Below are 13,073 nucleotides of genomic sequence, written 5' to 3'. Positions count from 1 at the left end.
TATATATATATCACATATTACTCTGTTTAACATGTTTAACAAGTAAACATGTATTCGGCAAGAGTGCTTGCCGAATACATGTACACCACTCGAACGCTAGTGTTGGTAAAATTTACATCAGTTTATATATATATCACATATTAAATATTTTACTCTGTTTAACAAGTAAACATGTATTCGGCAAGAGTGCTTGCCGAATACATGTACACCACTCGAACGCTAGTGTTGGTAAAATCGATGCAATTTACATCAGTTCGGTATCTCGCTCTAGCACGCGATGCATGCGAATACAACGAGACGAAAAATGGCAAGAGTTCTTCACGAGACATTGTGAAAAAGAAGTTTTGCGAAAAATAAGTTTTGTGAAAGCGACGAACTTCGCGTCTCTCTCTCTCTCTTTTCCTCTCTCGACAGAAGAAATCGGCCCGCTTCTAAAACAGCCTTTCCGTGATCTTTCCTTCTGCGACTGGTATTTATTGTCATATATCCGCCGATAATTGCACATTCCGCACACCCGGTCGAACGCCATAAAGGACCGCCTCGGAACTTAAGTTTTTGTCGCGCTATAACCGGGTTTAGTGCCGGCTCGGAAAAAAGAAGGAACGGGAGAAATAAGCAAAATTGGCCAAAAAAATTAACACTTCAGTCTGCTCCCCCCCTCCCCCCAATATGAGTTATTCGCGAGTTTTCATCTTTCGAGAACGGCTCTTTTTGGAAAAAAAAAAAAATCAAACTTACAAAATTCATAAAAAGTATTTATTTAATAAAAACGTTGAAAACTTATACATATACAATATATATGTTCGTCGTCTTTGGAAATAAATTTCAAAGCCTATATACATATACGTCAGCCATCCTCAAAGGGTTAAGAAGTCGTCGAACATCGATTGCGAAATGTCAAATAAATCTCGGCACAGACTGGCCGTGCTGAACGATCGCAAATGTGCTCAATCCTCGATCCTTCTCCGTTACGAACGACGGTATTCGTTAATTCTCGAGCGGACAATACAATCTCGTCGCGACTGACATTTATCGTTTGTATCTATCCGTCGACAAGCCGCGCATTCCGCCGCGACCGCCATTGTCGTTTTCCATTCCCAAGTCGATTATTACGCAAACGAGATCACCCCCTCCTCCCCACCACTCTCCTTCTGACGTTAACCGGTCCCCTCAAATAATAACGCATAATTTCGCGCACGAGTATTTTTACGCTTCGCTTTTAATCTCTATAAATCTAATATAATCATTTAAATCGAAAAAAGCAAACTCTTGTTACGTAAAAAAAAAAAAAAAATCTTTTGTAGAGATCTTTTGTAATGATATAAATAAAATAATAAATATAATTAAACTAACAACTTAGCGGAAAGTTTATAAACTAAAATTATGTAGTTTATATTCTCTCCGAATAACTTCAAATTTTCGAAAATGTCTCTAATTTTATCAAATTAAACTTCATCCGACAAATCTGTGGCTTTTATAATCTCCTCGCTTGTCGGTTGCTGGTTGAAAAAGAGTTGGGGGCTTACGTCATTCGTATTCAACATGGAATTGCGCGAACACGGTTCTCATTGGATCGTGTTTCTTCGAAATACTCCACGCGCATCCGGGATCCACGGAATAATGGACGCGACCAATTAGACGAGTTAATTTAATAAAACGCTCGAATGACGGTTCTCGGTCGAAAACCGTCGACGGCCGGACGCTCTCGTCGCAGGACGAACAAAGAAAAAATTAGCGCACGCCAGGATGAACGTCCTAATAATTGCTGCTCGTAATCTACTGAGTACACTCACAGAGATTACGCTTCAAGAGTTTCGTTCGTCTCTATGTCTAATTTAGGCAATGTATTCCCTTTTAAGACCGCCACTTTTAATTTCAAACAGAGGATATCGCGACAATCTCGCGTCCAAATTAGCGAAATAACATCTCTTATATGATAATAAAATACCGAATAATGTAATGTGTTTGTATCCATTGTATCTCGTTCCAATTCCATTATCATTTTTATAAATTTTTTTTTTTAATGTAAATTATGCCGATAAAAATAAGATGAATAAATAACAAAATGATTTGAAGGTTTGCGTTTCAGCATCAGTATGCTAACACAGAACTGACGCAGTGTCGGCGAAAATCATCGGAGATTGAAATCATTCACACGTCCGAAATCATTTACACGCATTTCAGTTCTGCACAAAAAAATTGGCGATAATTTTAAAAATGACACGCGCACGACAGATTGACGGCGACAGTTACGACATTCTGTTTTATCTACCATTTCAAGTGTACCCAGGCGCAAAAAAGGAGGAAAGAACGATTAACATCCCGACCGTAGCCTTGCGCGTTTACGGAAAGCAAGATGAAGAAAAAAAAAAATGCGAGCGAAGTGTACACGCGAATGGAAAGTAACCGGACAAACGAGTTCTCCGCGGCAGACGCCGTGCCACTTGCGTGTTGCAAAATCAATTTTGCAATGTGCGTGCAGGATGACAACCAATCCAAAAATCCCGAGCGAATAAGCTATCGAAACCGTAATCAATTTTCGCGCAACTAAATGCAAGTGTACTAGTATAGTAAAAAAAAAAAAAAAAAATGCTTGTGATAAAAATAAATATTTTAATAAATCGAAATATTGCTATACGAAATATCACATTTGCGTATGATATTTTATCTTTTTTTTTTTTCGCAGTAAATTTATCTACGTAAAAACTGAAAAAATACATGCCACATTTTCGGTAGAAATTAGATTTGTACATTTATTCAACCGTTTCGCGGAATTAAATTTTAAAAACATATATTTTTCTGCGAAATCGAGAATCACCTGTTTTTCATGTGTACGTATCTCGAAAAACTGTATTTATTGCACGGCATATTAGACATATAAGGCAATACGAGAACTCGCGGATAGAGACGCCACCGCGGTCGTTGCGCCTCGATTACTGCTCGATAAATCGCGCCCGGGCCCGAACGAGAATTTTATCTCGTGAAAGTTATCGCGCGAGACTGTCTTTATTTAGTAGATACAACGGGTTTATCACTTTCGACAAAAATATTGTACACAGTCGACTAGAATGTTGGTAGGCATTCAGGAAACGTAACGCGTACACGATTTCATATCTCACGATCAACGGCTCCCCTCCTCCCCCACTCTATATACAATAAATTAACGATAAGACATTACAATGTGTCCTACTTCTTTTCAATTTATCGACGTGTAATTATACAGCTTAAGCAAGAGAATTGTTACACCGCATTTTATCAGATTACAAAGTAATATCATTCATTTTCACGCGTATTATTTAATTTTAGAACAATTTATATTAAATTAGAATCGTGTTAAAAAAATATTACAAAAGTATGTCACAATAATATATATCAATTAATCGTATCAGTGACTATATCAACGATATTGTGTATTACGGTGAATGCCATGTGTAGAGAGGACTTCATCAGCTAATCGATGCGCATATGTATATGTCCTTCACGCATTCCCCATACATTCCCGATGCATTCCGTTACGTAATACGTCGCCTATTCTATGGGTCAGGTCCGACGTATCTCTGATGGATCGATACATCGCTCCGATCGATCGAGACGCAGTAAATCTCATCGCGAGTGTATCGATACACTAATTGTAATTCTAATACAGTATATATCTTGTTTGATGCATAAATGAATAAAATTAATGCTTATGATTTTCAAAAGCTTTTACGATGACTATTAAATACCATTTTAAATGTATGTCAAGTGTTTAAATACACAAACAATATTTAAAAATTTTAATCTTTTATCACATTCCCTCCCTCTCCGCTATTCTATCCGATCAGCTGTCGTAAAAAATGCAACGAAATAAATATCTATCATTTTTTTTTTTTTTTTCGAAGACGACGACCTCGCCTATCTGGTGTCACACATTTTACGATGCAGAAAGGGTCCCGAAGATTGACAGACAGATGTGTCCAGGAAGCAATTCTCGCGCGCGAATGTTACGCATGAATATGTTAACATACACACGCGCGCGCGCGCACACATGTGCATCATCACGTATGCAAACGCTTATGATTGATTACGCGACCGAAATTTTTCCTTTTTGTTTTTATCTCTCTCTCTCTCTGTTTCATTTCATTCATGGCCATATGAGGGGACTCCTTTTATTTTTTATTCCTTAGAAAATATTTTTCTCGCTTTTTCTCATCTCGATTTTTCGAAGGCTCTCCATAAATCGTACAATCGATTTTTTTTTTTTTATTGAAATATATTCTTTATGTATTCATCTTGATCCGTCCTCTACTTATTCTTAGAAATTTTTTACAAATATATAATACTCGGAATCATTCGGTCGGATGTTGTATATATAAACGGGTTAGATTAGATAGCGCGAGGGACCCTTTGTATCGATAAGCAACCGGGCCTTAGAAATCCGACCCACCTGTACCTGTGTAAATGCGGTGGATAATCCGTTTATCGTGCATGAGCGTGACAACACTTTTAATACCGATTTTATTCAGCCCAGAAAAAAGTTCAAGTTTCAAGTTCCAAGTCCAAGTTTATTTAGACTCGTATTGAAAGTACTAAATATGTATTTCGATTCGTTTAAGAAACACGGACACCATCGCGCGGAATAGAAATTAGAAACTTATTATAAATTATAAACAAGAATAAAATAATGAAATTTAATTTAATTACGAAGAAACTTGTAATTATAAATTTATAAGTGAATTTTTCTGTTCCAAATGCTCGGTTATACAGAAAATTTGTATACTTATGATCGTTTACTATATTAAGATTTGATATCCTTCACCTCATATATTTGATCGCATATATAGATGTGTACACGTGGGCGCGTTTAGTTTACTTTGTCAAAAATTTCATCAGGGTTCTCTCCCCTACGTTTTTGTCGGCAACGGCTTCATCACGGCGGCATGGAAATTCGACGAATCAATAAATCGGCGGCGATGCGACAACGTCAGCCCATCGTGATTTATGACGTGGTTTATATTAGCAACACTGTTTTTTTTTTTTCCTCTTACCGTCGACCGATTTTCGAATACGTCGGGGTGATCGTTCATCAACCCTCGATGAACAAATCGAGCGACATATGCGCAAGCGGATGCACTATATCGAATATTCAATCACCCCCGACCATTATCATTTGTCAACCGAGGATTTTTTTTTCCAATAGATATTTCCAATCAACCAATAGAATAATTCTGCTTCAAAAAATTTCGTAATGAAAATGGTATTTCACTCAACATTCACGTATATATGTTGTTCGCTTTGATGTCGCAATTTACACAAGTGAATAAAATGCGAAATGAGAAATCAAATTTGGATAAACAATTTTCTTCATCGAGACAACACACAGAAAAATATTATTCTATTGCTAAGAAAAATTATTACTCAGTTTACTTTTTCTTCTTTTAAGTAACAGTTATCTTTAACAAAGAATATTTTCTTAATAATAGTCTTAAAATTGTCTTGTAACAAATTTTAGAAAAACTTATTATCATGTACTCAAAAAAAAAAGTAATTATTTTTGTTTGAATTATAAAATTTTATCGAAAAAAAGTCAGATGTGGTTAACTTAATGTAAGAAAATTTATTAGATCAGAAAAATTTAGTGTATTTCTTTCAATCAGATAATTTAATATTCTTGATTGAAGTATTAAACTTACTAGGATTCAGAATACATTTTGAATAAAGATGAACTTATAATAGATTTGCGGATATATGAACTTTTGAAATACTTGAAGCAAGTAATATTTACTTAAATATAGTATGTATTTCTGTGTGAACGGGATGTTTCCGCTCGAAAAACATTTCTACATATTAAAAATATATATATATGCATTATATATATTATTTTTATATAAAACAGCAATAAAATATAATACCACAGAGTAATAACACTATAATGAAAAGATAATTTAATTTTACAACGCAAGAATTCCGTTAAACGAATTTTGCTTACGAGTTGAGATCCTGTTTGCACGCCTGCCGAAACACGCGGAGACTCGTCCTTGCATTTGCATAGGCCGTATTTCTCCTCTCATTATCATTATTATAAGCACACTTTGGCATTGTGCATCGAGCATAATGCCGTTGCACCCCGGCGCGGTGTCGCGTTGACATTTGCATCCCGACAAAGAGAGCATTCTAATATTTACTTAAATATAGTATGTATTTCTGTGTGAACGGGATGTTTCCGCTCGAAAATTCTGAAAAAAAAAAAAAAAAAAAAAAAAACAATAGGTCGTCATCGGATCTACAAATACTAGGACAGCGTCATGTTCGTGCGTAGAGTTTTCTGTCACACCCACGTGCTCGATTTCAAATGCAGTTTCGTGGTGCGAAATACGCTCGATCGTAATGCAGAGTCGCGCATTGTCCGACTGTTTGCATTCAGTGGTATACGAGGTGAGGATCGAATAAGAAGAGAGAGATATTCTCCGGGCTCGACTATAAGCAAAATTCAAGACTTCCTTACTTATTTAAGCACGGACTTTCCGCAAAAATACCATGAAATATATATGCTCTCCATTATTAAAACATTTAAATTTTGCTTTTGTTTACAAAAAACTACTGAGCGTATTCTAAAATGAGAATCGCATGAATCGAATATATCTCAAACGTATCGTAAAATTTGAAATTAACGCAAGTATCACTACGTTTAATTATTATTACAGGGTGTTTACTCAAATCATGTAAAAAAAATTTTTTATCCCTTAACAAAAATTACAATAAAAAATATGTACTGCATATTCAATATTTTATTAAGACATTATAAAGAATATATAAATAAATACATAAATATTTATAATATATTTTAAACACATAATTTATTTGACTCGCCGACTATTTACAATATAAGAGCAAAATTTTCAAATAGAAGATTTTTAAAGAAATTCTCTGAATCCCAATAAATTTCCATGAGAATTCCAGGTTTTCCATGTGTTTCCAGATAGTAGACACTCTGTATTATCAATAATATTATTTAGATGCCGAATAATATATATATATATATTATAAACCATTTCGCATATTTTTTTTCGATGCCAATTAAGATTTCTTAAATCTCGCTTGAAAAACAAACATCCTTAATGACGTATTTTCCAATATGCAATCTCGGAATGTCCGTCACTTTATTTATCTCTAGAAAACGCATCGCGCAGAGAAAACAATTAAACGAAAATTAATACTGTCGTTCGCGTGGTGTCGCGTGTGTTTGGACAGAGGCCAAAAAGACTGGAGAGAAGAAAAATAATAAATAGAGTGTCCCTCGTAATTTCGGGGATTCAGGGGTCCGCCCGCCCGCTCGAGGGGTTGACAGCGACGTGATATATGCGTGGCAACATATGTCGCGGCCATATATATGTGTGTGTATGTGTGTATGTGTGTTTATACGTTGATACGCACCTCCGGCGTTTCTACACGCTAGGAAAATATGCGACACCCTGTGCATAAGCACGCGAGATACATCTCTCAGGGACGCAATAGCAATAAGACAGCAATAAGACAGCAATAAAGCAGCGATAGGAAACAGTGTTTCCAGTCATATCAAGCAAACAGGTAGAGCGATGATATTTTAGAGTTTACACATTTCTTTCTTTTTTTTTTTTTTTTTGTTCACATAATTCCTCAAAATTATACGTATTTTTTAGAAATTATTCCTCGTAAATTAAATATTCTATTTTTAATATCGCGCTACGTTGTGCTCTCTGACAAAACATTTCTACATATTAAAAATATATATATATATATGCATTATATTATTTTTATATAAAACAGCAATAAAATATAATACCACAGAGTAATAACACTATAATGAAAAGATAATTTAATTTTACAACGCAAGAATTCCGTTAAACGAATTTTGCTTACGAGTTGAGATCCTGTTTGCACGCCTGCCGAAACACGCGGAGACTCGTCCTTGCATTTGCATAGGCCGTATTTCTCCTCTCATTATCATTATTATAAGCACACTTTGGCATTGTGCATCGAGCATAATGCCGTTGCACCCCGGCGCGGTGTCGCGTTGACATTTGCATCCCGACAAAGAGAGCATTCACGCCTTCTTTTTCTCCCTCTCCCTCTCCCTCTCTCTCTCTCTCTCTGTCTCTCACTCTTTTTCTCGTTTTTCCTATCTCTCCTCCGATGGTACACTCGAAATTCTACACTCTAGAGAGCACTCTCGTTGCCGATTCACCGTGCAAAAGCGCCGCGGTATAACGCATTATCATCGCCATATACTTTAAAGAGACGCACTTAATACGCACGTGCATCCTCCTACCGTGTCGGATAATTGACGCGATGGCTAAAAAAAAAAAAGGGGAACATTTCTCTTAACACGTTCGAAGCATTTATTTTATCTCTCGTGGAATTTTATCTCAAAGCCGATTAGCTAGCCATTAACTCCACTTTAGACAATCCGTGACAGAATTCGGGACTGGAATTCCGTTTAGAATTTTATGTATATTCGCGGTTCGCGCGAAGATCAGAATTCTATTTATAACTTTACGCGCCGTATATTCTGATATACGGTGTGTATCCCGATTCTTTGAATGCTTCCCGTAATTTTACGCCACGCGCATAAAATTATAAATAGAATCTCCATCGCGAATAAAAGCAGCACAGCTTTTAATCGAATATCTCCCCTTTGGAAAATCCAACCGCACGCGTATATACAAGGTTTGTACGTCCGCGTTTTTTTTTTTTCTATATTCAACAGAATGAGTGACATTCGTCGAGACGAGATTGTTTTTACAAAACAATGTTTCGGCTCACCGACGAGGATACGTATGAATGCAAATCGGAGACGAGAGTCGAATACAAATACTCGCTTGGCGGCCGGAGTCGTAAACACGGAATCCTATTGCATTTACATGCGCGGCCACGGCTATACATAACGATATCTTATTAGGCAGCTTTCCCAAGCAGATGACGTCCAATAACAACGAGGGCTACGAAACAGCACGCGGTATGGATTACATATCTCTGGTTCCTATCGGGATACGCGTAGAGCGTTTCTCCAGCGAAACCCTCTTTCCTACGTGCATGAAAAGCTCCCCTTTCTCGCTCGAATTAACGTCAGGTACGGGGTTAAACGACTCAGATGTGACGCTTCGAGGTGAACCGGGTACCGCGAGATATTTTCTCGATAATATATGGTTGACCGGAGAGTCACGTATTATATTAACAATTTCGTATTATCTATTGAACGGATAGTCATCAGTTTTAACGGTTTTATATAAGATTATTATATATAAAACATGTAATATGCTTATATGTAATAGAACTTGGTATACGAATTATTTTATTGTATATAATTTATAGAAAATAGAACAGTACATTATTTAGAAGATTATTTCTCTCGTGATAAAATATCTATACAAATTTTCTCTCGCTACCTAGAAAAATCATTTTATTAAATTTTCATATATATATGAGAGAAAATAATAAAGATATAATAAAATTATTTCTCAATTAAGAGAGAATAAAAAAAAAATATTTTATTAAACTGTCACAAAATCAAAGGAAGAATTTTTTACTTTATTTTCATGACAATAATTACGGAATTTCTCTACAATTTCTCAACATCATCCTTCCTTAATATAATATTCTGACATTCCAATTAGTTTTCCAGACTTGTGCTGAATTTCGCTTAATGTGATTCATGCAAAAGATATGCTTGCGCGTACTTCTGGACCCGCATTCGGTTGGTCGACTTATTCAACGATATGTCCATATGCCAATGGGATTAGAATTAGAGTACTTATGTCGCACGTGCCGCAGAATATACGCAGTGGTAATTCATTTTGATGCCCGCTGACGTTTTAAACGCGGCACGACCGCATCGACACGCTCCGATTTCCATCGGAGACGCACGCCAATTTATGGTCATGTAATACGCGTGTAATTCGCGGTTATTTACACTCCGTTTCCCATCCATATGGCGAATTTTGTGATATCTTTCCGTTAAAAGCCCCCGAGCCTCAAATGAACGTTTGAACGAATAACACACATATACACATACACGTATAAAATAGATTGACATTTGCAACAGAGAAAATTACAAATATTATTTCTCATTGTTCTAAAAAAAATCAAAAGTACCTGTTTAAGATTATCGTGCGCGATAACAAAACAATTTCGAGAGTCTAGTCGTTTAGTCTTACGAAGGCAGTGCATAATTACTCGCCGATCGAATCGGACAACATGTAATCCGGATAATTGCGAGAAATTAATTTGATTCGTACGCTGGGATCCGACGTGTACAAAACAACCGCTATACTTAAATACCGCGCAAGTAACGACACGGTGAATGAATATCGCCCCCGTTTTTTTTTTTATCCTCCTATGATCGCCGGTTAAGAGATTAAATGCGCGCGTGGCGACCGATGCTATCGATTGATACGTATGTACATCGGTATAACGCATCGCCGTACAGTTTTTTCGTTCCCTGCCAGGTCGTTGCGAGCCCTATGTTGCATAAACGAGGCTACGGCTATCATTATACCGCGGCACGCACGCTTATTTCCACATAGTTTAACCGGTAATTTCGAAGTTTACGCGCCCAACACGGATTTCCTAGCGGAATCGCGTACCTTCATCTGTCTCAGTGTAAATGGTTCGGAATTTGGTGAACGGGTATTTTGTAATTAAGCCGAGAATTTAGCAATTAATCGGATCACAAGATTGCTTTGCGCGATTTAAATTAAGTTCACGAGTAGATTGATATAAGATATATATAGGGTGTCTATAAAGTCTGTCCCCACCACGTCTTATAAGTTAGCGAAACAAAATGAACCAATTCTAATTAATATTTTTATTTGTTGCTAAAAAGTCGCCAAAGAAAAAAATGTGTTGCTTTGTAAGTTTTAAAAAAAAAAATGATGTTCCGCTAAAAAAAGATTAAGTTAGCGGAACAATATATATATAGCAACAAAATTATACATAATATAAGAATTTGTTGCTAGCAAAATAAGTATAAATAATGCCGGAAAGCCGCATAGCATGCAAACTTACAAGAGTAAACTACCAGAAAAAAAATTTGTTGCTCGCGCGAGGTGTGAAAGTATTCGTCTTTTTAAGTCCTTTCCATAAAAAAATTCCAACTTGTCTTTGGTTTTTTTTAAAAAAAGTATGCAAAAGCTGTTAAATTCAAAATGACGCCAATTTATATATATATATATATATGTATGAAACCAAACTCAAATTTGAATTCTTTTATAAAAAGGATTTAAAAAGACGAATACTTTCACACTTCCAACGTTTTTTTAGAATTTTTCGAATGGGAGTAACGATTTTTTGAAAATTGGCCTTTTCGAACTTTAACCTCAAATAATTCCCAAACGAGTCAACGTATCAACTTCCGACTTGCACCAAAAGTTTTCTTTTTTTATGCCCTTTCAAACAATATACTGTAATATAGTCCTATTTAAAATTTTTGAATTGGGGTCCTCCTGGGGCACCCCCTTGAGAGGACAACTCCCCCAAATCCCTTAAAAGAGTAGCCCCTCGAAATGATCGAACACGTATTTCGCGGATTTTCATTATTTTGAGCCGTTTCTGAAATATAGGGGGTGGGGACAGACTTTATAGACACCCTGTATTCATATATACATATACATATATACAATATATATACATATTCTGAATATACGTATATATTCAATTTTTGTTTTAATATTTTACATAATAAAAAAAATATACTCTCTTTTTTAAATTATCTCTGGAAATAAAAGAGAGTCAGTGAAAAGGAAGCTCGACGGATTTTAATTAAAATCTACCACGAGTCTGTATATTTTTCGTAATAACTTGATCTCGATGTTTGCCGACTTCGACATACTTTCCGAGTATAATATTTTAAAAATAGAAACAAAAATAATGTTATAACAAACGTTATTATTCCCGAATTAAACAATTAAAATAAAAATTGATGATAAAATTTGATCAAATAATAGTTTTGAATGTTTAACGTAAAATCGGATTAATAACGTTAAACACAGAGGAGTAAAAATGGATAAAATAATTTTAAAAAATTGACGAAAATTTGCTTTTGATGCGAAACCGTTGGCCAATCTGCAACGACTATCGTTATAAGTTAATTCGCGCGATCATATTTGCGATTGTCGTAAACAACAGATGTTTAATAAAACGAATATATTCGCGAGACAATATGACCGCCGAAGGGCGAGCTTGCTTACTGACTGCACACAAAACGCATGACAAATTGATAAACGCATTCCGGCGCTTTGTATATGCGCGCTTTCGATATACTCTAATTGACATTTGACTTCCTACTGGATTCGCGAGCAAATAACGTTTCGATGGACGTCCATCCCATTCGTGGTGGCTCGCGTGATAAAACACGAGTGCGAGAGCGGCTCTTGAAACGAATTACATATCGCGCGGCAATAATCTCCGGGATTGATTCCGGTCAAAATTTCCATGTATCGTACGCACCCCGTGTGTTACCCATCCACGAACGCTTAAAAAGGGTGCGACCAGTTCTTCTGGTCCATTACGTAACCGGACATATCCATTCCGGTGTATGCGTACCGCCTATTTCTGGATTAAATCATAAATCATCTGGGAGATACTCTTACAAAACCGACAGACGGATATTTATCTGTTCATATACGAACAAATAAATCTCGTGTGTGTGCGTAAGTATATGTATAATACAAATCATACATTCAATGACGTTGACAAATTCAGGGAGATTCGTGAGAAATCTTATCAATGAAAAATGATTTCTTTGGCGGTCATTGCTCTAGGAACTCGTCACGAAACATTTTTTTATAAACATATAATTAAATCTAATATAATCCCTGATAGTGAAAAAAAAAAAAATATATATGAAAATAAAATCCAGATATTTTCCAACATCATGATATTTCGTACGAATATAATAATATTGCATCGTGAGTATAATACTGCATCAAGCCGGGCAGCGGGCAGAGACATAATTAAAGAGTAGGTAACGAAAGAAAAAAAATGCAAAGTACCCCCATGTGGAGGCGATAAAAACGTGGCCAAACCTCGCGCCACAGGGGAGCGAAAAGAGACGGGGG

The 13,073-nt window shown here is 36.1% G+C and overlaps 1 protein-coding gene across 4 annotated transcripts in view; it reads right to left on the bottom strand.

The window, feature by feature from the left end:
• The window catches only part of LOC115243015, a 112,074-nt gene that overhangs the window by 47,650 nt on the left and 51,351 nt on the right, over positions 1–13,073 (bottom strand). The gene's annotated exons all lie outside the window — the stretch shown is intronic.

Source organism: Formica exsecta, unplaced genomic scaffold (genome assembly GCF_003651465.1).
Source record: "Formica exsecta isolate Colony F162 unplaced genomic scaffold, ASM365146v1 scaffold667, whole genome shotgun sequence".
NCBI lineage: Eukaryota > Metazoa > Arthropoda > Insecta > Hymenoptera > Formicidae > Formica > Formica exsecta.
This window is presented reverse-complemented; position numbering and strand designations above follow the sequence as displayed.